Here is a 25,954-nt window from a genome sequence, read left to right on the forward strand (position 1 = left end):
TGAAAAGTGTGGTGTGCAAAAGTATTCAGCCCCGTTTTCTCTGAGCAAAACTCAGTTTTTCAGTTTTTTATTTGTAAAACAATATTAACCCTTTCATGCATAGTGGTCACTACAGTGGACAGCTATTCTACAGCTGTTCTCTTGTATATTCATGGATTTTGTTGTTCTTTTCGTTGTGTTTTTTTTTACACGTATCTTTATTAAAGTTTTAAGACACTACATATCTTTTCTGACATGAATTGATAACATTATGTAGATCTCTCCTGATCATAAACCCCCAGAATTACAAGCCCTCCCCATAGTTTTCACACAATTTATCAGTAAATACATGTTTCTGTGCATCAAAAATTAAATGTGTGCTGTCCAGCTGAGTGGACATTTTTGCAACTTCATGAAAAATAGGTTCATAATTTTTTTTTTCATTATTATTTTTTAAAATGTATTTATTTATTTATTTTCCAATTATTTTTATTTTATTTATTTATTTTTATTTATTTTTCAGAAGAAAATTTTCACTCATGTTGTTTTTTTCATGCCTAAAGAGGAATAAAAGCACTCAGGAAAAGAATTTGATTAAGGTTCTCATAATTTGTGCATGAAAGGGTTAAAATCATGTATCCTGTTTTTTCTACTTCACAAATGTATGCCACTTTGTGTTGGTCTTTCCCATAAAATTCTAATAAAATATATTTATCGTTGTGGTCGTAGCATGAAAAAATGTGAAAAAGTTCAAGGGGTATGAATGCTTTTGCAAGCCACTGGAAGTTAATCAAACAGAATATAGATGAGTAAAATCAGAGGGATCCATAAACAAACTTAAACATGAATTATTGGAGTAAAACTGGGATATAATTCACAGAAAAAAATATCTTAACCTCACATATGACAAGTTCCTAAGAATATTTACCTCATTATATGATAAACATTGTCCAGTTAAGAAATATAACAGAAAACGATCATATGCTCATTGTCCACGGATAACAAAAGGGCAACAAAATGCATGTAAGAAAAGAATAAACTTTACAGTGATAAGACAGAGAACTGAAGAGGCAGAACATAAAGATAAAAAAATACAAAAATAAGTGAACTAATATTGTGAGGGTATCAATCAATCAATCAATTAATCAATGCCATTAAAGGGTGATTATGGTAAATACTTCTGTCTCGTGTTTCAGGTCCACTTTAGAATTAGAATAAAACAAGGCAATAAAGTAGAACATAGAACAACAGAACATGACAAAATGTTTGAATCGGTTCCATTGATGTCCTGAACTTTCTGATACATGAAGTGGTTCTTCGTTACCACACATTCATCAGCAGTTCAACACATTTTCAATTAAATCAAAGCCATTCTGCAGGTCAGGGTCAGACCAGTGTAAAAATGTGAAACCAGTTTGATATGAAGGAAAACACTGGACCGGACCAGTACCAGATTGGACCACTAGATGAAGCACTGGTGTCTGACACTCAGTCTGTCATGTGTCCTTTGTTGGTGGTGAACTTCCTCCTCAACTGGAATGTGATCTCCTTCATGTTGTCGGCCTCAGTTTGGGACTAAACCACTACCAGTTCATCAGTCATTCTGTCTCATCCATATGATGTTCACCATGTTGTTTATGACTGATGAAAAACTACATGGATTCAGGACTCTGACACCTTCAACCAATGGTGTTCTTCAGGTTATGCAACAGTTAATTTTCTCTCTTGCTCTCTCACACTCACACTCACTCACACACACACACACACACACACACACAGTTGGGGGTTAAAAAAAAAGAGTAGAACATTTTGGGGTATGAACTTAAACTGCACAGAACAACTATGGAAAGGACAATGAACAGGTGTGAACCCCAACCAGCAACAGAATCACAACAAGTGACTGATTAAACGTCCACAAAGTCAATAGAAGTAGTGTCCCCATTGAAAGCAGCTCTTGTAAATATTCTTGTAAATCAGTAAATATATTTCAAGTTGGATTCTTTATGTTCTTGCACTTTTCTTAAATATTTCAAAGTAATAATAATAATAATAATATGGCAGTGATAATAATAATAGGCAAATTATAATAATAGCAATATTGTTTGTGATAGTTATAATAATAATGATGATTGATGATGATAAACATACTACTAATAATAATCAAATACAATATATACCGTTATTCTTCAAAATAAAGAAGTACTATCCCCAATGAAACCACGTCCTTGTTGACCTCCACTAGTTGGACTTTACACGTTGTGGCAGGTTAAGATTCTGTAACGTCACTGTTGTGTGAAGGTGGTGCATTAGAACACACTTCTTTACTCTGAGGACAACAAAACACAGCTTTCAGTCTGGTGTTTGTCTTCACATCTGGACTCTATGGAGCCAGATCTGGAGGTTTTTAAGTTTGATGTTCTTGTCAAAAGAAGTTGGTGCTGCTGGTTCAGACACTGCGTTTCTTCTTGTCATCTGATGCTGAGGTACTTTTTCATCCAGATGTTGATGATTCACATCTGTCCTGATGATAGGAGAAAGCAGAGTATGGCAAGAATCTTTTTTCACATCTGTAACACTCAAACTGTTTTGGTATTTTTCTGTGTTGTGGATGCATAGGTGTGTTTTAAGGATACACATTTGAGTGAAAGTCTTCCCACAATGGTCACACTCATATGGTCTTTCACCATTGTGGATGCGTAGGTGTGTCTTGAGGTGATTCATTGTGATGAAAGTCTTCCCACACTGGTCACACTCATATGGTCTTTCACCGTTGTGGATGCGTAGGTGTGTCTTGAAGTGATTCATTGTGATGAAAGTCTTCCCACACTGGTCACACTCATATGGTCTTTCACCGTTGTGGATGCGTAGGTGTGTCTTGAGGTGATTCATTGTGATGAAAGTCTTCCCACACTGGTCACACTCATATGGTCTTTCACCGTTGTGGATGCGTAGGTGTCTCTTGAGGTCACTCATCTGGGTGAAAGCCTTCCCACACCATTCACACTCATATGGTCTTTCTCCGGTGTGGATGCGTAGGTGTGTTGTAAGGTTACGCATTACGGTGAAAGTCTTCCCACACTGGCCACAGAGATATGGTCTTTCTCCAGAGTGGATGGCTCTATGTCTTCGAAGGTCATGTAATGTGATGTAAGCCTTGTCACACTGGTCACAGCCATATGGTCTTTCACCTTTGTGGATTTGAAGGTGCATCTTAAGATTGCGTATGCAGTTGAAAGTCTTCCCACACTGTTCACAATCATATGGTCTCTCTCCACTGTGGATGAGTAGGTGTCTTTTAAGGGTAGACATTTGGGTGAAAGTCTTCCCACACTGGTCACAGTCATATGGTCTTTTTCCGCTGTGGATGCGTAGGTGTCTCGCAACGTGATTCAATCTGGTGAAAGTCATCCCACACTGGTCACAGTCATACGGTTTTTCTCCACTGTGGACGAGTAGGTGTCTCCTAAGGTTACTCATGTCGGTGAAAGTCTTCCCACACTGGTCACAGCTAAATGGTCTTTCCCCTCTGTGGATGCGTAAGTGTGTCTTAAGGCCATTCATTTGGGTGAAAGTCTTCCCACACTGGTCACAGTCATATGGTCTTTCTCCACTGTGGATGCGTTGGTGTGCCTGAAGGGAACTCATGTAGGTGAAAGTCTTCCCACACTGGTCACAGCCATATGGTCTTTCTCCACTGTGGATGCGTTGGTGTGCCTGAAGGGAACTTATTCGGGTGAAAGTCTTCCCACACTGGTCACAGCCATATGGTCTTTCTCCACTGTGGATGCGTTGGTGTGCCTGAAGGGAACTCATGTAGGTGAAAGTCCTCCCACACTGGTCACAGCCATATGGTCTTTCTCCACTGTGGATGCGTTGGTGTGCCTGAAGGGAACTCATGTAGGTGAAAGTCTTCCCACACTGGTCACAGTCATATGGTCTTTCTCCACTGTGGATGCGTTGGTGTGCCTGAAGGGAACTTATTCGGGTGAAAGTCTTCCCACACTGGTCACAGTCATATGGTCTTTCTCCACTGTGGATGCGTAGGTGTATCTTAAGGCTACTCATAGTGGTGAAAGTCTTCCCACACTGGTCACAGGTGGGTCTTCTATCCATGTTTGCTGGAATCAGGTGATCTTTGCCAGACACAACTTTTAGGTTTCTCTTAAAATCCACTTTTGGCTTCTTTCTACATCAAAACACAAAGAAAAAGAAGACGTGGACACTGAAATGCAATGGAATGTAACAGAACAAACACATCTCTTCAGGACCAGATTAAGCAGATAGACTAAATTAGCTAGTTAGGTAATTAACAGGACATTTTTAAGACAACCAATATTTAATGGTGATGGTTTTACCATTATTATTATTATTATTATCATAAATAATAATAATTCTTATTCTTATTGGTAGTAGTTGTAGTCGTATTTTATAGTTTTGGAAGAAATTTTAAGGGCCTGAATATGTGAGAAAACTCAATACTCTTATTCTACAAGTGAAAACTGATGCAGATTCAATAATGTACTAATGTGTTTACGAAAAAGTTTCTTGTTTCATGACAAAACCTCAGAACTTGTTGCACCACTATGATCATACGAGGTCACATAAGGTCACCAACTCTAATGAATTGGATCTTCAGCTTGTTAAGACTTTTCTGACCAAATTTGAGATGAATATGTTCTTGTGTACACATCAAAACACCAAAACATTTACTGGTACTAACAGGTGGAACAAGGAGTCAGATTCAATATTGTCATGTCATTATGTTCAGGGTGTGACTCTGATCATACATGTGAAGCCATGATGAGGTAAATGTGGAAATAATATCACATTTTTTATTTATATGAATATTTATATAAATACCAAATATCTTACTATTTTCTCTTCAGATTTTCATTTTCACACATTTACAGTTTTTCTACCTGTCTTTTTCTCTGCAATTGCTTGTTGTTGCTGTTAACTGTGAAATTTCCCCACGGTGGGAGAAATAAAATCTTATCTTATCTTATCTTATCTTATCTTATCTTATCTTATCTTATCTTATCTTATCTTAAGTTTGGTGCTGATTGGATAAAAAATTGTTGAGTTATAACAGTTTGGCTTTTCTTGCAGCTGCACCCTGAACTACAGAACCACAACAACAGAAAGGCACACAAGAAAAAAAACACACACACAAGAAAAAGAAAATCACACAAACAAGAAAAAGGTTCTTCTGGAAAAGGTAGGTACCTGCTGTGACCAGGATCTGGATGCTGATTGGATTGTCTTTGACAGGTGGGAAAACTGGAAGTTTATATTTATCCTCCTCAGACCCAGCTATGGGCTTTCTGTCCACATTTGTGGACAAGAGTTTAACAACTTTATACAAAAAGAAAAGAAAACTGTCCACCACAAAGGACATTCCATAAAAAATTTAAAAACTGCATCTGAAAAAAACTGTTTCATCATGATGTTTCCAATATAGGCACTTATTTAATAAAACATTTAAAAAGCTTCTACTTTGCTGACATTTCCTGGGTCTTAGGAGGTTAAAGCTGTGAATGACTTCCATCACTAATTTTTCTTCAAATTTATAAAACCTGAGTGATAACCTCCTTATCACTAATCCATAAGTCTTTCCGTGCTAACGCACCTAAATCACTTCCGTGCATTGTGGGAAGTGCAGCTCCAGCCGTGCCTTTCCTGCCAGGCTGCTGCGGCCATAATGCAGCTGAACTTCCACTTCCCACAATGCATGACACAATTCTGAAAATGCCCCAGTTACCTCCCAGCTCTGTTTGGAAACCAATGGTTTGTTTGTGTTGGAGTGCACTTCCAAATTTTTCACTTCTTTGTCTATTGTCAGAATAAAACACATTCAGCTTGGAGTTCATCTGTGCCGTTTACTACACAACGCAGATTTCATCTGTTACATATGTGTGTGCTGATGTCATATCAGTCGCCTCTATACATGCACCAAGTTTCAAGTAAATTGAAACAAAATTGATGTTTCATAGGCATTTGAAATTTTGCCCATTATAAGCAAACTAGTGCACTGACCTGTGGGAATCCACAGGTTCTAGAAGCAGTAGAGTTGATCAAATGGGGAGCTGAGCTAAATTTACTGATGTAACACAGAAAATAGGAAAAAAATAATGGCCCTCATTTTGTTTTGTATTGAAATCAAAAGTAACGGAAAAGAATGCATTCATAATGATGTTAAATAATTGTTTGAAAGGGCTTTACAGTAATGTCACTGTGTGACTTCATCACATTCACATGATTTGACTAAGTTTACTGATGAAACACAGATTAGGAGGAAATAGAATGGACTCATTTAGGTTTGTATTGACATGGACGTGGACCAGAGACTTTTCCACAGGACTGAACATGGAGGAGGCAAACGTTAACGGACTGGGTCTGACCGGGGACCGGCAGAGTGGAACTGGGCCACAGTAAGAACCAGACCTGGTTCTCCTCAGTTTTCTGTTGATCTGGATCTGGATCCAGATCCAGATCCAGACCCCCTCCCTGCTGGATCTGGATTATTATTGATTATTGTGTCAGGTCATGTATATGGAAGACCAAGGCTGCCAAAATTAAATTAATAAATACATCATTTAAAAAGACCTTAAATGTGTCATTAACCCTTTCATGCATAGTGGTCACTCCAGTGGACAGTTATTCTCCAGCTGTTCTCTTGTATATTCATGGATTTTATTGTTTTAGTTCCACCTCAGCCGACACAGTGGATCATCCCATACACAGACATTCATATGATTACTGTAACTTTGCTGTTCTTGATAAATCTGATCTGCAGTAACATGCTTGAGTGTAAATCAATTAATTTTTATTGTTAATAGACTGTAATTAACCATTTTTCTCAAACAAAAAGGTTTTTTTTTTTCATATTATCACCATAAAGTGAGTGATAACTAAAATCGCAGTATGTTAAAATGTGACAAAACACCAGATTAGCAGCATTAAAAAAAATGTTCATACTTTTCACACAGTGTATCAGTAAATACATGTTTCTTTGCATCAAAAATTAAATGCATGATTTCCAGCTGAGTGGATATTTTTGCAACTCCATGAGAAATAGGTTAATAGAAAAATTTCAATCACATTGTTTTTTTCATGCCTTAAGAGGAATAAAAACACTCTGGAAAAATATCTTGATTAGGGTCAAAAAGCAGCATTCAAAATCTCTCTGACGGGACATTTTAGAGACAATTTGACCCACATTTTAACTTTTAAATTAATTTTTACTTTACTTAGACCACAAGGGATTATCCAAAGAAAGGAGCTACTTTATATTGAAATAAATGTTGGAATGGCGATCAATTAAAATTTGCTCTCTGATGGGACATTACTGTGCTTTGACCCATTAAGGTTCTAATAATTCATGCATGAAAGGGTTAATGTAATACTTTAATACAGCAGCCCAATCTAATGTGACACAGCACACTGAGGTAAAGTTAGCAGCAGGTTGGATATTTGATGGACATTCAAAAGCCATCGCCTTAGGGACTATCAATAAATGACTGCGCTAAATGTTTTTCTTCAATAGTTTCTCAGTCATGTGACCCAGACACTCCAAACCAGTCTCAAATTATTAGAATAAAAAGGACCTTTAGGAAACACCATTTAATATTTCTCTCCAGTCTATATTAACTTTTTTTATGAATAATATTCATAAAAAAATATTAACTGGTTTGGAGTCACTGGGTCACATGACTGAGAAACTATTGAAAAAATTGCTATTTTTCATAAAAGTATGAATAATATTAAAAAAAATATGAATATAGACTGAAGAGAAATATTAAGTGGTGTTTCCTAAAGGTCCTCTTTATTCTAATAATTTGAGACTGGCTTGGAGTCTCTGGGTCACATGACTGAGAAGCTATTGAAGAAAAACGTTTAGAGCAGTCATTTATTGCTAGTCCCTAAGGTGAACTAACTTCACCTCAGTACACAGCACAGATCTATGGATTTATCTACAGGTCTTAGCTTTAGCCACCTTAGCTTCTGGAGCTGCTCCTGAACACATGTGTGAACTGTTTGGTCTAAATGGGACTAACTGGAGCCAGAGCCATACAAAAAAAATAAAAGTCTCCCGTGGCATTAGACTAATTCTACATTTGTATAATATAGAACAGAACAGGACAAATGTCCTCCCACCTCAAATGAAAGAGGAGGGAGAGAAAGGGTGAGCTTCACAACAGCACGAGACGGAGAGGAGTTCATAACACTGTTAAGTTTCATTTTCACCCCACCCCCACCCCCACCCTAGTAGGTCAGAAACCGGCCGACGAACCCCCCCCCGCCCACACACACACACACACACACACACACACACACACACACACACACACACACACACACACACACACACACACACACACACACACACACACACACCCGACCGAACCGTGCGCCCCCTTCCCGTTATAACTATTCTAATTCGTACTTTAACCGAAGCCCCAGTTCCACCGTAAACTCTGTGTATGTGTTCAGGTGTCACTCTTAAACTTACCTGGATCTGCAGGTTCAAACATGGACACCTCTGTTCTGCAAATACACTCACTTTTCGCTGCTTGGAGCTTCTCTCCAGTTTGCTGCTGTTGCTGTTGTCGGGGAGTCAGTGCGCCTGCGCAGAGTGAGGTCTTTTTTTTTTTTTTTTTTTTTTTTTTTACTTTCTTTAACCCTTTCATGCATACTGGTCACTAGTGATGTTTCAGATGTGCTGAGGCTTCGAAGCGTGTGTCGAGTAATGGAGGGGGCGTTTCCGCGAAGCGCGTGTCGAGGTTTGCTTCATTTAGGGGAGGAGCCGCAAATGATGACGTCCGAAGCGTCGCTGCCCGGCTGTACCACGTGACTGCTTCACGCAGTGGTTCAGAGGTGGTTCTATGTGGTTCAGGTTTGACAGCAGAATAAACCCCTCAGCTCTGTTCAACATGTGGGTTTGTGACTGAGAGATATGTGACTCACAACAGAGTTTATATATATATATATATATATATATATATATATATATATATATATATATATATATATATATATATATATATAAAAACTCTGTTGTGAGTTCTGTTGTGAGATATATATATATATATATATATATATATATACACATACATATATACACATACATACATACATATATATATATATATATATATACATATACATATATATATATACACATATATATACATACATACATACATATATATATATATATATATATATATATATATATATATATCACATATATATATATATATATATATATATATACATATATATATATATATATATATATATATATATACATATATATATATATATATATATATATATATATATATATATATATATATATATATATATGTGTGTGTGTGTGTGTGTGTGTGTGTGTGTATATATACAATTTTGATACCAGAGTTTGGATAGCGTTTATATAGTTTGGAGATAGTTTAAAGGGTTTAGAGCACATGTGTCAAACATGCGACCCGTGGACCAAAACTGGCCCTCCAAAGGTTCCAATCCGGCCTGCAGCATGATTTTATGGAGTGCAAAAAATTACACTAAAGATATTAACAGTCAAGGGTGTTCAACTCATTTTAGACTCATGTGATCTAAAGTAAAATAATAGTCTAAAAACCCTTACAATAAAACATGAACAACCTGAAAATTAAGTACAATTTTAACAATATTCTGTCTGTTACTAAATGTTACATGATTTTGGATTTGTAGATCCCATTTGTAAGTTGTGTTAATAAGTTGACACGTAATATTGTAGACATTCTTATTTTAGTTACACTTTCCAAACTTCAACATTTCAACAGTATTATGTTTGTGTAACATTGTGTGTAATGCACATGTACAAGCGTTAAGTTGAGGCATAATACTGTTAAAATTTAGCTTATTTTTCCTAAGAAATTACGATTTTTTTTTTCGGTTATTCACATCTTTTTGGTGAAAAGATAGTTTGTAAATCTAAAGATTTTCATAATTTAATGATTTTATTGCACTAAAATAAAGAGAAAAACTTGGGGTGTTCATTATTTACAAGTTTTTATGCTGTTATTTTAATGGTTTGGCCCACTTGAGATTGAATTGGAAGAGGAGGATTTCCCCTGTGTGGGAACATTTGGATTTGATAACTCCTAATAAGGTCAACTAAATCTAACATTATTTCAGACACATAAGGTTTGTTTATCTGGAGTACTGGGAGAGACAAAAATTACTGTATCCAAATTTATATAATCTTGTTCTTGTGTATTTGTGCATCTTCTGTACCGTGTGAAAGGGTGTTTTCAAAGGCCGGAGAGGTTGTGTCAAAAAAAAAAAAAAAAAGAAATCACTTCAAACCAAAATCTGTTGAGAAACTGATATTTCTGGATAAAAATAAATCAAATCTCCCCTGTCCTGTACATCATTGTCCAAGTTACACAAACATGTTCAGTGTCCTCTTCCTAGTTCCACAAGTACTTTCATTGTCTTCTGCCTGTTTAAGTCCATGACATTTTCCTAAAGTGGCAAAAAAAACCCATTATACAACTTGGGTGTCAAACATGCGGCCAAATCTGGCCCGCCAAAGGTTCCATTCCGGCCCTTGGGATGAAAGTGCAAAAATGAACCTGAACAGTCAAAGTTGTCCAAATCCTTTTGGTTCAGGTTCCACATACAGACCAATGTGATCTACAGTCAAAATGACAACACAATAACCCATAAATAATGACGACTACAAATTTTCTTTGTGAAAAATTATGTGGAAAAAAAATTAAGTAAAAAAAATAACATTACACTCTGAAAATATTTACATTTACAAAATTATTCTTTCACAATAAAATGCAAATAAATACATAAATAAAAGTAGGACCAATGGCCCTGTAGCTTACCGGCCAAATTCAAAGCTTTGGGAAATGTATCCAGATGCCATTTATTCTCACCCAGTTCTGTGTATTTATTCTGTTACAGAAATAGCCCATGTTTTGGTCATATTCCAATCAGATGTGTAAAAAATTCAAATTCCAACTTGATATCATTGATACTGATTTATTGGATCAATCCACTTCCTATCTGTTATAATGGGAACATTTTTCAAAGTCGCACCAAATCCAGAATCACATCCGGATCCAAATCATTTCACTAACTTTTGTTGACATCATCATAAAGAAGCTGTATACCAAGTTTGAAGTCAATCAGAATTGTAGTTTCAGAGAAGAAGACGATTGAAATTTTTGTAACGGACGACAGACGATGATGACGGACGCTGGATGACGACAACAGTTTACGGCCTGTTGGCCGGTAAGCTAAAAACAAAGATGAACAACCCGAAATGTGCAATTTGAACAATATTCTGCCTGTTACTAAATGTTTTGTGCATTTATGGATCCACTGTGATCTGTAGTTGTGTTAATGTTAACAGATGGAATATTGTAGAAATTGTTTAAATTTTAGTTCCAAACTCCAAGATTTTAACAATATTCTGCCTGTTACCAAATGTTTATGGAACATTGTGTGTAATGTACATGTATAAATAATAAGTCCAGACATAATATTGTTAAAATTGCACTAGTTTTTCTATGAAATTTCTGTTTTTTCAGGTTATTCACATCATTTTTGTAAAAATGTAAATATTTTCATAATTTTATATATATGTATATATATATATATATATATATATATATATATATATATATATATATATATATATATTTTTGTACTAAAACAAAAAGAAAAACTTGGATTTGTTGTTATTTATAGGTTATTAACTCATTATTTTACTCATCTGGCCCGCTTGAGATCAAATCGGGCTAAATATGGAACTGAACTAAAATGAGTTTGACAGCTCTGTTATACAACCTCCACCATATGATACTACCAATTGGGGGAAATTTACACACACAGAATACATTCAAAATATTTTATTATACACATATGTGATAATTTATGTCGAGAATTATGTGGTCATACATTTTTTGTTATTCATAGTCATTCCACAGAGCCATAACAGACCCAAAAATTCAATGCATCACACATTCTGTGGTTCAGATCCAGCTGTCTGTGATTCTACACATGGACAGTAGGTGGTTTCGTGTGCACACGAAGCCTCGAAAAATGAACCCTTCCTCGAACCAGTGGACTCTATGCACAGCCCCTCTACTTCCTGAACTTACCGCTGTTTTCTTGGATATTCATGGCTTTTTTTTTTTGCTTTTTTTTTTATATTATCTCCATGAAGTGAGTAATAACTAGTATTAGAGTATGTTAAAATGCGAGAAAACATCAGATTAGCTGCATGAAAAATGTTTTTATTTCATAGTTTTCACACAGTTTACCACTTTCTGATGATGTGTCTTAAATACATGTTTTTTTTGCTTCAAAAATTAAACGCATGGCGTCCAGCGGAGTGGACATTTTCTAACTCCATGAAAAATAGGTTCATAAAAAAATTCTATCGCGTTGTTTTTCTTGTGCCTAAAGAGGAATAAAAACACTCAGGAAAAAAAAAAATCTTGACTAAGGTCCTCATAATTCATGCATGAAAGGGTTAAATATCAATTTACAAACATTGTCAAACACTTAACATATAACACAATACATACAATACATGAGAATACAAATACGAAATTAGAATATAATCATAAAGTCAGTATATATACAGGATATATTTTCAATAATTTCTATACAAAAATAAATAAATAAATAAATATAAATAAGTAAATAAATAAATGCATGAATAATTTCTCATCTAAAATTTCCTTAAATGTCAGATGATACATTAAATATCTTATCAAAGCTATCAATAAATGTCCTATTTTTTTTATTATTAACAAGGGCTAATTATTTATAAAGTGAGTTAAATTCAATTAAAAAATGAGGAAAGTTGGTTTGGAGAATGAACATTTTTGCTTGAATCAAATGTTTTCCCAATAAAATGAAAAAATGACCTAATACTGCAGACATTTGTTCTTATTTTCATAATAACATGAAACAGTATGACATGTTAACATGGGTGAAGATATAAGAACACAAGTTAGACCAAAACTGCTTTGTGACGTTACATTTAAAAAACAAATGGTTTAAAGTTTCATCAGCATGTTCATAAAAACCACAGGAGTTATCCACATCTTTGAATTTTGAAATGAAAGAGTTGACAAGATATATCTTGTGAGGAATTCTGAAATGAGTTTCTTTTACTTTGTTATGGATCCAGTATTTGTGAGGTAAAAGCCATGATTTTTCCCAGTTTTTGTCCTTGAAATGATGTTGCGTTCCAGGCCATTTTTAAGCCTGTAAGTCAAGAATTCAAACCATCGACTCACAACTTTGCAACATTCCAGGAAAGTCATGTCAAACTGCCTGAGCGCAAGGAATTGTGGGAGTTAGATGTAGACAAACAGCATGGTGGACCGTACGTTATGCTCATTTACAATCATTTCTATCGCCAAAGGGGTTTGTTTTTTGTTTATCTGAGGGAAACAGTAATTTATCTATGTTATTTGTATATTTGATTGATTGATTGATTGATTGATCGATCGATCGATTGATGGTTTTATTTCGAATATGAATGTCAAAACAGAAGAAAATAAATAAACAAAACACTTAATCATAAGACATATAATACATATTCGAAAAGGAGTGAGAGGAAGTACAACTTATAAACTCCCACCCCTTCTCCTTATAGAATTAATAACAATAATAACCTTCCTAGTCTAAGCATATCTATACTATATACTATAATATGACGATACTTACTATTAAATAATTTGGTTTCTGGCTTTATATTATTATGAACAAATATAATATGATTTACATAAACACATAATACAATAACACATATATGTAAATACATATTCATACACAGATCTATACACACACGTATACATATACACTTACATATATATACACACACACACACACACATATATACACACACCTATACATATATACTGTATACTACATACTTGTACATCTTTATAACACCCAGTGATCCCCAACCCCTCCCTCATCGCTGTACCTCTGAAACATTGTGTCTTTCTACGTCCTTTTAAATTCTTTCATCCTTGGACGTTGCTTAACTCTATATTAAATCTGTTCCACAGTCTCACCCCACTGACTGAAACACAAAAACCCTTCCTAGTGTAGCGTCATGACGGTGCAGTCAGTGAACAGAGAACAGACTAGAGCCATTAATTAAATCTTATCTCTCTCTGTGTCAAACCAAATTCCTGAACAGCCATGCTGATTGGTTCGTATCAGGTCAATGCAGGGACATCCTCTGCAAGTGACATTTATGAAGACAGATGGTCCTAAGGAATGGACCTAACTTAATCTAAATGGACAAAGCTAAGCCTTTGTCATCTGTTCTTCATCACAGCCATCTTCCCTGTCGTGGTAATTTAAGGAACCCAGGAAACTGAGTGTTTACACTTAGCCAACCTTGTACTTCCACAGCTGTGTCTCATTAGGTTTAGGTAAACCTAAGGACAAACACTGAATAACAAAATCACTGTGTGTCATGTTAATAGTGTTACAGTAACGTGTTAATGTTGATTGTATTCAGCATGTCTCATGACTCAGCAATAAAGAAGATGTACCAGGCCATGACAACAGTGTAGAAGTAAGTTTTCCACCACATTTCCTCCCTTTTGATTATTCAACCGAATCAATCATGCAAAAACATAAAATTTACATAAGAGTATTAATAAAACATTAAACCATAAGGATTACACATCGCTATCTTCGTATAACATCAAATCATCATCATCTAGACCAGGGGTCTCAAACATGCGGCCCGGGGGCCAAATGCGGCCCGCCAAAGGTTCCAAACTGGCCCCTGGGATGAATATGTAAAGTGCAAAAATTCCACAGTCCAGGCTGTGGAACTCATTTTAGTTCAGTTTCCACATACAGACCAATATGATCTACAGTCAAATAATAACAGCAGAAGAACCCACAAAAAGTAACTCCATATTTTCTTCTCGGTTTGATGTGAAAAAAATATTACATTATATCCATAAATAATGACAACTTCAAGTTTTTTTCTTTGTTTTAGTGCAGAAAATAACATTAAATCATGAAAATATTAATATTTACAAACTATCCTGAAACAATAAAATGTGAAAAACCTGAACAAATATGAACAACCTGAAATGTCGATAGAAAATTAAGCACAATTTTAACAATTTTCTGCCTGTTACTAAGTGTTTAGTGTCTTTGTAGATTCAATCCATAACGCACATGTAGAAATGATAAGCTGAGGCAGAATATTGTTAAAATTGCACTTATTTTTCTAAAGAAATTTCATTTTTTTCAGGTTATTCACATCTTTCTTTTTGATAGTTTATAATAGTAAGTATTTTCATAATTTAATGGTGTTTTTTGCACTAAAACAAAGACAAAAATTTGGAGTTATCATTATTTATAGGTTTTTCTGTTATTATTTTACTGGTCTGGCCCACTGGAGATCAAAATCAGAATGCGGCCCCTGGAAGAATTGAGTTTGAGACCCCTGATCTAGACCATCTAAGTCATCAAAATCATAATCATCAAACACATCATGCTGTACCATACTAAAAGTACCAATCACATTGTTAATCATAGAACGTAGTATAGGAATAATGCAACAGGATAATACAAGGAGTAATACAAACAAACCAAGAATCACAGCAGCAATTTTCACCAACAGCCTTCCGCCCCCCCAGACAGCAGCCAGCCCCAAAAATCCCAGCCTGTTGTACTGTATGCAGTGTTCTCCTCATGTAGGACTCGTCTAAGGTGATCTAGCTGATTGTGGACGTCTGACATGTTAGCAGTAACATCAGGTACATAGGTACAACACTGGTCACCAATAAGATGACAGACACCTCCCTTTTCGGCCAACAGGAGATCTAAGGCTGCCCTATTCTGTAATGCGACCGTGCGGAGAGCTTTCATCTCACTTGTAAGAGCATCAAACCCTTGTTCAACAGACGCAGCGAGATTCTCTAATTCCACAGAAAGTTCTTCTATGTACCAGGCTAAACGAGCAGGGCCGTACATGGGAATAATACTGATTGCAAATTTATGGCCACCTGAAATCTGACCCCGTTTTACACAATCAGAAGGGGTTAGAGCTACGGTGGCATTATATGTGGTAGTAACATTAGTTTTAGCATCATAATGTGTCAGTGGGGATGGTGGACCTAGTAATGCAGTGAGGTTGTACAGGACTATAAATGGAGAAGGGGAGAGTGTCCCTGTTGTTGGAAAAGTACATTTATCAGTCCTGTTTTCACAATTTGAATATTACACCCAGATGTGTGTCCCAGATTATAACGTGTGTGTTCTGTGACTGGGGAATGGAAGCACAACTGTGGAATGAAAAAAGGATTAGAGAGATTTCTGAGCCGAAAAACAACATTTTTCTGTACCATAGTAGTATTAGTGTCTCTAGAGATATTTCTTGGGTTTCTGAAGGTCATGTTGGGTCTCCACCCCAGCCAGGGGTACGTCCATGTGACAGACGGCCAATCTCCCACTGTCCACTTTATCATTGTCAACAGTGTGTGGTTGATCGGGAGAGGATAAGGAGCAAACAGAGTATCTTCGTGTGAGCTGTGTGGCATCAAACTGCACACATAGCACACAGATTAGTGACACGTCGTGTCAGGTCACGTGTCACTCGCCACCACGTGTTATCACTATACTCGTGGTGATCAATGATGTGGAGGTCACGGTCCGTGACGTCTCCGAGGTTCTTCTGTCCCTTGCTGTCCTCCGACAGACCAGGGCGCAACAGGAGTGTGATGCGTTGGTGAAGGATCAGATACCTGACAGAACGTGCCCACGTACCACATGTACAGGCACATGAAGGTGATGCAGATGGCAGCTGACCTTTTGAACACCTCCATCGTCGTCGAATCAGTGTATGTGTGGGGCAGGGGGTCTTCAGTCACTGGCCAGCGACCAGGCAAAGGATAAGTGTATATGAGACGTCACTGGGGTCGTTACCACCGCTAGGTTTCAACCAGTGAGTCTTGTGAGTGTGGGTGCGTGATGCAGGGTGTCCAGCTCCGGTGTCCAGTCTACGTTGTCGATCGATGATCCGGCCCGTCCTCGGCAGCAGTCGGCAGTTCTCCCAGAAACCGCTTACAGTGGGTCACGTGAATCCACGTAGCACGTTCAGCAACCTTGACCGCTGTGTGCGTCGTCAGGAGCACCTGGAAAGGCCCTCGCCACCTGCGCTGTTTCCAGTGCTTTCGTCTGAAGTCCCGGATCCAATCCCCCGGCTGTAACGGGTGAAGCGGCTGGAGACAGTTCCATGAAGTCCATCATAAGATGGTCAACCGGGAGGTTTGGTTGGTCATGACCTGCTGAGCGACAAGGGAAAGACTTTGCCGTGTTATGGGCGGCACAGATAAGACATTTCTTGCAAAATTTCTCTGCAACCACTGTAAACCCCTTTGTAAACCAGTGTTGTGCAATAGCATCTAACATTCCTCCCTTAGACAAATAATCTACGCCATGTGTCAGCTTTGCAAACCAAGGGAAGAAATGTTTGGGCAGACAAGGTCGTCCATCAGCTGCCCCAGGTGAAACAAAAGACACAAGCCTGTGAAGAAGGACAACAAAGGAGAAGGTCATCAACATACTGTGAAGGAGCAACACCTGGTGGGAGGTCAAGGTGGGACAGCGAGTCGACCAACATAGAATTGTAAATGTTTGGGGTGTAGCAAAATCCCTGTGGCATGTGTGTCCATGTGTACATTTTGTTTTTGAACTGAAACGCGAACCAATACTGGCTATCTGCATGCACGGGAACAGATGTGGACACGTTTGAGAGGTCAATGACAGAGAAGTGAGACGCAGTAGGCGGGATTTGAGATAAAATCGTGTGTGGATTTGGGACCGTGGGTACGCGTGGAACCACGGCTTTGTTCACCACCTGTAGGTCTTGAATAAACCGCCATGTGTCTGGGTCAGGAGGGGTTCGCGCTTTTTTCACAGGAAAAATAGGGGTCCTGACCGGTGGATCTGGACAGGGGACTATAATTCCCACATTCAAATAAGCTTCAAACACGGACTGTTTCTGACATGGCCTGTAATCAGATCGTGGGGTGATGATGACCGGTGGGCAGTTTCGGACGAGACCCACATCATGTGGACCAGTAGCCCAGACATCGGGTGGGATATCAGCCAGTTCAGGTGGCACGGAGACGGGTGAGAGGCCTGTGGGAGATGTAGACATACAGGTGAGCGCTTCATCATTTAACAACTGTACAGTTTTCTGACAGTCAAACACTGATCTCATGCTCTGTCTGTATACCCCCAGTCGGGGAGAGAACATGATGGCAGGGTCAGAGGTGGGACACAAATCTGACACCTGCAAGGCCTTTTTCACAAACGGGCCCACGTCTTTCCAATCTGCATGGCATGGTTTGGAAAGAGCAACATGTGTGGTGCAGCACCAAGCCTGTAAAAAGAATGTTGGTTATCAGTCAGTGACACAGACAAAGCACAGAAATGTGAATCCCAAAACATGTAACCTGTTGTGAGCTTATCAAGAGCTGTGTGGAAAAACTTTTCCTCATATGTGGGGTCAGGGCCTCCAGGACTGAAATGAGAAGCACACGATAAATCATTTGGGGGTGAGACATAAGCGCCAGGCTGAAGTCTGCTGTCACTTAGCTCGACCCATTTTTCTGTAATTTGGGGGGAACAGACTTTCCACTGGTATACAGAATCTGGTGAGCCAGCAGCATACCTAACCATTGTGTGTGCGTACACACAATGTGAGTGGAAATCCGTGTCCGTGACTGTGTTTCATTGAGTTATAGTTAACCCCTCTGGACCCGATTCAAGGTTTATCCCCAATTTGCACATCAGATCCCGGCCGCATAAATTAATGGGACAGATGTGTGAGAGTAAGAAACTATGTTGGAAAGAACATTCCTGTGAAACACATGTCAACGGAACAGTAAAGCACTCTGTCCTGTTTACCACCAGCCGACACAGAAATAATAGTTTTTCCGCTCAACATTGGTGTAGGTGTTAAGTCTGCATGTCTGATCACAGAGTATGTAGCTGCACTATCTACTGAAACGGTAACTTAAAACTGTTTATAGTAAGATCAACCACAGGGAGTTTCTGATAGGAGTCAGTACACAGCTGAGCGTGTGTGTGTGCTGGCATGTGCAAAGCAGGGGGCCGGGGGGGCTTGAGCCCCTGCCGCTTTGATCCTCTGCCTACAAGTGTCCTTTTTACTGTTTTTTTTTTTGTTTTTTTTTTGCGCAAAAAACTGCATGACTAAAATTTTCGTGACTAAAATTTTGATCAATGATAATAAATGTTCAGAGTGGTTTAATTTGGCTGTCACTGGACCTGGTCATGGTGCCCTTTCATCTCTGTCAGGCCACGCCCCTTCCTCCTGTGCAACCTTACTTGCAACACACACACACACACACACGCGCACATGTCATGCGGTCTGGAGAATGAATGAGGAGGAGGGAAGAGCCGCGATTCCAGGTACATGAGAGTCAACCCGCTATCTGCCCAAAACATTCACTTGTCTCTTTTGGTCCTGGTCCTATTCTTCAACAACTATAGTTTTGGGGCCAAAAACCGATGGTAAGTGAGTAAATAATTCAATATCATCGTCACGTCATGGAATGAGCTCCCAGACTAGCACACTCTAACAGCTGGGTGCCCACCTGAGTCTGAGTCCTGCTGAAGCACTCACACAGATCTGCTTCTGTTTTATTTCCATAAACTGTTGAGTTTTAGCCGCAAAATTCTAACACATGGTAATAGTCCTCACTTGCTGAAAAAGTCACATTTTCTTCCGTTTTCTCTGTTTTTGCATAATACCTTTAAGTTTACTCTGAGCTTTAATGAACATCTACATGATCAGTAAATTAAATAGAGGGTAAAGGAAGTCATTTACACTGAAAAATGCAAAACACAGAGGTTTTTATTATAATAAATGGTGATAAATCACATGAGAAACGTTAAAAAGAGAGAAAAAAATCATTTAGAAGCTGCCATAAAAGTACCACTGGGTCTTAATGGGTTAAAATGTGCTGAAGTAATTAAATTCTGCTAAACCGATATAAAATTGCATAAAAAGAAAACACATCCAAGTCTTCTTCTCATCCAATTCCTAAATCCGGCCCTTTTGGTGTACAAGAGTCATAAAACTTATGGAAAATCCCCCGACTCTTTCATCAGTGCCAACACTTTGACATTTCTGGTTTTGTTTCAGAAACTGCTGGATCCATTATCGTAATATCCGTGTTCACCTAAAACATCTTGAGTGAATCTTATTTGAAATAACCACAAACCTCCACAAATATTCCCATCAACCTGGTCAATATTAAATGATACAGCTAGAAATACTACAATATAAACTTTATTATTATCATGTAATGTTAAATGGTTTGGCTTGGGTTAACACTTCCTCTACATGGTTATTTCTTAACTGTGGAAAACCTAAATATCATCATAAATATGTCCTAGAATGAAAAGAAACTAAATATTCAATGTTTCACTGTAAAAGTAGGTGTAAAACCAGATGTAAAATGAAGGTATTTCTAGTTATTAACATTCATTGTCATGCTTTTATACATAATTTAACATCTGTTTTGAAGAATTTGTCTTGGACTTACACTGCAAAAATCCAAATCTTACCAAGTGTATTATTCTTATTTACTAGTCAAAATATCTCATCACACTTAAAATAAGACAGAATCACCTACAGAGGAACTTGTAAGGGAGATAAAAGAACTTATTTTTAAACAATAGATCTAGAAAAACCTATTTCAAGAAATCGTACCGAGATAATTTTCACTTGTTCCATTGGCAGATTTTTTTGGTGAATTGAGCAAAAAAAGTCTTGAATTAACACACATCATTCTTGTGTACATTACAGAAGGGTTAACTCATTCTGTGATTTAACATGCTTAAGGTTCTCACACACGTCTGTATCACTGCAAACTTAACCACATCACCATATGCCTGCCCTGACAGCCTAACTGAGATTCAACCTAAGCACTGTTATTAAGGGGAGGGGGTAAAACAAACAAACCAAACAAAAAAGGAAAGAAAACTAGTCCACCCCAGGGGCAGTTCCCAGATCTTTTCTGCCCGTTACCAGCTCACCTGCCAGGCGGACTAGACAAAGAAAAAAACCAAACCAACTAATAACACAAAAACAATGGCAAGACAAACAGCTGACAGAACCCCCATGCCTCTGTAAAAAGCACAAATACAAATCTTAAACACTTTATTAAATCCATTAAAATACACAACCGTTTGCAGATTCTGTTACAAAGTTTAAAATACCAGGTTTGTCCAAATGGTTCCCTTCCAGTATTTGCCGCCTCAGCAGGGAAACAAGTCTGAAACAAAAACAGTTCATGTCACACACTTCCGAACAACAGACACATTTAAAAACAGGGCCTCAGCTGACCAGTGTTCCTTCGGTTCCCTGCACACCAGCATGGACTGAGGTGTGCACTCGCCTCACTCCTCCGGTCGGAACCACCAGCCACACACCTGTTCCTTCCTGCAGACAAATTTATACCCTCCTCCCTAATCCCTGCACCCCCCCTTCTTTACTTAGCGCCCCCTGCCACAGTTGTCTCTTGTCGTCCTTAACTCAAATTTACCAAAGGATCAGAAGGAGAGGCAGTCGAACCCACAAAGGATGACACTGCTTTATTATTTCAGGGATAATGTCTTTAATTTTGTTCACACTTATTGTTTACACTTTGTTATTGTTGTTCACATTGTTCTGATGTGGATTTGAGTCAAGGAGCTGAGCTCCTGTTTGTAAAGTAGTTCAGGTGTACAAACACCAGGTAGGGTAGTTCAAACACTGTGCCAATGTCACTGATAATATTTTCACCAATGACACTGATAACAAGAAAAGCACTCAGAGAGTGCAGGCCTCCGCCAAGGCAGATCAGTGGGCCCCTGTGCCCCCCTCCCCCCCGATCGCCACCAAAATTTAATCATTTCTTCCTTATGCCAGTATCAACATTTCCTGAAAATTTCATGAAAATCTGTCCATAACTTTTTGAGTTATCTTGCTAACAAACAAACAAACAAACAAACAAACAAACAAACACGCACGCACGCACGCACACACACAAAGCAAAGCGATCACAATACCTCCTGGCGGAGGTAATAATACAATAAGCCAACTATTAATTAATGACATTCGTGACCATTTGCCAGTGTTCACAGTCTATGACATCACATGCAGAAATACAGTGGCTTGCAAAAGTATTCATACCCCTTGAACTTTTCCACATTTTGTCACGTTACGACCACAAACAAATAGATTTGACTGGAATTTTATGTGAAAGACCAACACAAAGTGGCATAAAATTGTGAAGGAGAAAGAAAATGATACATGAATTTAATATTATGTTACAAATAAAAAACTGAAAAGTGCGGTGTGCAAAAGTATTTCAGCCCCATTTTCTCTGAGGGAAACTCAGTTTTTCAGTTTTTTATTTGTAAAACAATTTTAAAATCATGTATCTTTTTTTTTCTACTTCACAACTGTATGCCACTTTGTGTTGGTCTTTCACATAAAATTCTAATAAAATATATTTATGTTTGTGGTCGTAGCATGAAAAAATGTGAAAAAGTTCAAGAGGTATGAATACTTTTGCAAGCCACTGGAAGTTAAACAAACAGAATATAGATGAGTAAAATCAGAGGGATCCATAAACAAACTTAAACATGAATTATTGGAGTAAAACTGGGATATAATTCACAGAAAAAAATATCTTAACCTCACATATGACAAGTTCCTAAGAATATTTACCTCATTATATGATAAACATTGTCCAGTTAAGAAATATAACAGAAAACGATCATATGCTCATTGTCCACAGATAACAAAAGGGCAACAAAATGCATGTAAGAAAAAAATAAACTTTACAGTGATAAGACAGAGAACTGAAGAGGCAGAACATAAAGATAAAAAAAATACAAAAATAAGTGAACTAATATTATGAGGGTATCAATCAATCAATCAATCAATTAATCAATGCCATTAAAGGGTGATTATGGTAAATACTTCTGTCTCGTGTTTCAGGTCCACTTTAGAATTAGAATAAAACAAGGCAATAAAGTAGAACATAGAACAACAGAACATGACAAAATGTTTGAATCGGTTCCATTGATGTCCTGAACTTTCTGATACATGAAGTGGTTCTTCGTTACCACACATTCATCAGCAGTTCAACACATTTTCAATTAAATCAAAGCCATTCTGCAGGTCAGGGTCAGACCAGTGTAAAAATGTGAAACCAGTTTGATATGAAGGAAAACACTGGACCGGACCAGTACCAGATTGGACCACTAGATGAAGCACTGGTGTCTGACACTCAGTCTGTCATGTGTCCTTTGTTGGTGGTGAACTTCCTCCTCAACTGGAATGTGATCTCCTTCATGTTGTCGGCCTCAGTTTGGGACTAAACCACTACCAGTTCATCAGTCATTCTGTCTCATCCATATGATGTTCACCATGTTGTTTATGACTGATGAAAAACTACATGGATTCAGGACTCTGACACCTTCAACCAATGGTGTTCTTCAGGTTATGCAACAGTTAATTTTCTCTCTCTCTCTCTCTCACTCACACTCACACTCACACACAGTTGGGGGTTAAAAAAAAAAGAGTAGAACATTTTGGGGTATGAACTTAAACTGCACAGAACAACTATGGAAAGGACAATGAACAGGTGTGAACCCCAACCAGCAACAGAATCACAACAAGTGACTGATTAAACGTCCACAAAGTCAATAGAAGTAGTGTCCCCATTGAAAGCAGCTCTTGTAAATATTCTTGTAAATCAGTAAATATATTTCAAGTTGGATTCTTTATGTTCTTGCACTTTTCTTAAATATTTCAAAGTAATAATAATAATAATAATAATATGGCAGTGATAATAATAATAGGCAAATTATAATAATAGCAATATTGTTTGTGATAGTTATAATAATAATGATGATTGATGATGATAAACATACTACTAATAATATTCAAATACAATATATACCCTTATTCTTCAAAATAAAGAAGTACTATCCCCAATGAAACCACGTCCTTGTTGACCTCCACTAATTGGACTTTACACGTTGCGGCAGGTTAAGGTTCTGTAACGTCACTGTTGTGTGAAGGTGGTGCATTAGAACACACTTCTTTACTCTGAGGACAACAAAACACAGCTTTCAGTCTGGTGTTTGTCTTCACATGTGGACTCTATGGAGCCAGATCTGGAGGTTTTTAAGTTTGATGTCCTTGTCAAAAGAAGTTGGTGCTGCTGGTTCAGACACTGCGTTTCTTCTTGTCATCTGATGCTGAGGTACTTTTTCATCCAGATGTTGATGATTCACATCTGTCCTGATGATAGGAGAAAGCAGAGTATGGCAAGAATCTTTTTTCACATCTGTAACACTCAAACTGTTTCGGTGTTTTTCTGTGTTGTGGATGCATAGGTGTGTTTTAAGGTTACACATTTGAGTGAAAGTCTTCCCACAATGGTCACACTCATATGGTCTTTCACCGTTGTGGATGCGTAGGTGTCTCTCTAGGTGATTCATTGTGATGAAAGTCTTCCCACACTGGTCACACTCATATGGTCTTTCATATGGTCTTTTACCATTGTGGATGCGTAGGTGTCTCTTGAGGTAACTCATCTGGGTGAACGTCTTCCCACACTGATCACACTCATATGGTCTTCCACCATAGTGGATGCGTAGGTGTGTTTTAAGGCTACACATTTGAGTGAAAGTCTTCCCACAATGGTCACACTCATATGGTCTTTCACCATTGTGGATGCATAGGTGTCTCTTGAGGTGATTCATTGTGATGAAAGTCTTCCCACACTGGTCACACTCATATGGTCTTTCACCGTTGTGGATGCGTAGGTGTGTCTTGAGGTGATTCATTGTGATGAAAGTCTTCCCACACTGGTCACACTCATATGGTCTTTCATATGGTCTTTTACCATTGTGGATGCGTAGGTGTCTCTTGAGGTAACTCATCTGGGTGAACGTCTTCCCACACTGATCACACTCATATGGTCTTCCACCATTGTGGATGCGTAGGTGTATCTTAAGACTGTATATCCGGTTGAAAGCCTTCCCACACCGTTCACACTCATATGGTCGTTCTCCGGTGTGGATGCGTAGGTGTGTTTTAAGGTTACGCATTACGGTGAAAGTCTTCCCACACTGGCCACAGAGATATGGTCTTTCTCCAGAGTGGATGGCTCTATGTCTTCGAAGGTCATGTAATGTGATGTAAGCCTTGTCACACTGGTCACAGCCATATGGTCTTTCACCTTTGTGGATTTGAAGGTGCATCTTAAGATTGCGTATGCAGTTGAAAGTCTTCCCACACTGTTCACAATCATATGGTCTCTCTCCACTGTGGATGAGTAGGTGTCTTTTAAGGGTAGACATTTGGGTGAAAGTCTTCCCACACTGGTCACAGTAATATGGTCTTTTTCCGCTGTGGATGCGTAGGTGTCTCGCAACGTGATTCAATCTGGTGAAAGTCATCCCACACTGGTCACAGTCATATGGTTTTTCTCCACTGTGGACGAGTAGGTGTCTCCGAAGGTAACGCATGTCGGTGAAAGTCTTCCCACACTGGTCACAGTCATATGGTCTTTCTCCACTGTGGATGCGTAGGTGTATCTTAAGGCTACTCATAGTGGTGAAAGTCTTCCCACACTGGTCACAGTCATATGGTCTTTCTCCACTGTGGATGCGTAGGTGTATCTTAAGGCTACTCATAGTGGTGAAAGTCTTCCCACACTGGTCACAGTCATATGGTCTTTCTCCACTGTGGATGCGTAGGTGTATCTTAAGGCTACTCATAGTGGTGAAAGTCTTCCCACACTGGTCACAGGTGGGTCTTCTATCCATGTTTGCTGGAATCAGGTGATCTTTGCCAGACACAACTTTTAGGTTTCTCTTA

At 38.1% G+C, this 25,954-nt stretch overlaps 1 pseudogene; it reads right to left on the minus strand.

Annotated features, from left to right (window-relative positions):
* The window catches only part of LOC115435845 (zinc finger protein 850-like), a 67,137-nt pseudogene extending 41,477 nt beyond the window's left edge, over nucleotides 1-25,660 (minus strand).
* Nucleotides 25,661-25,954: the final 294 nt, after the last annotated feature.

This window comes from Sphaeramia orbicularis, chromosome 16 (assembly GCF_902148855.1).
Source record: "Sphaeramia orbicularis chromosome 16, fSphaOr1.1, whole genome shotgun sequence".
NCBI lineage: Eukaryota > Metazoa > Chordata > Actinopteri > Kurtiformes > Apogonidae > Sphaeramia > Sphaeramia orbicularis.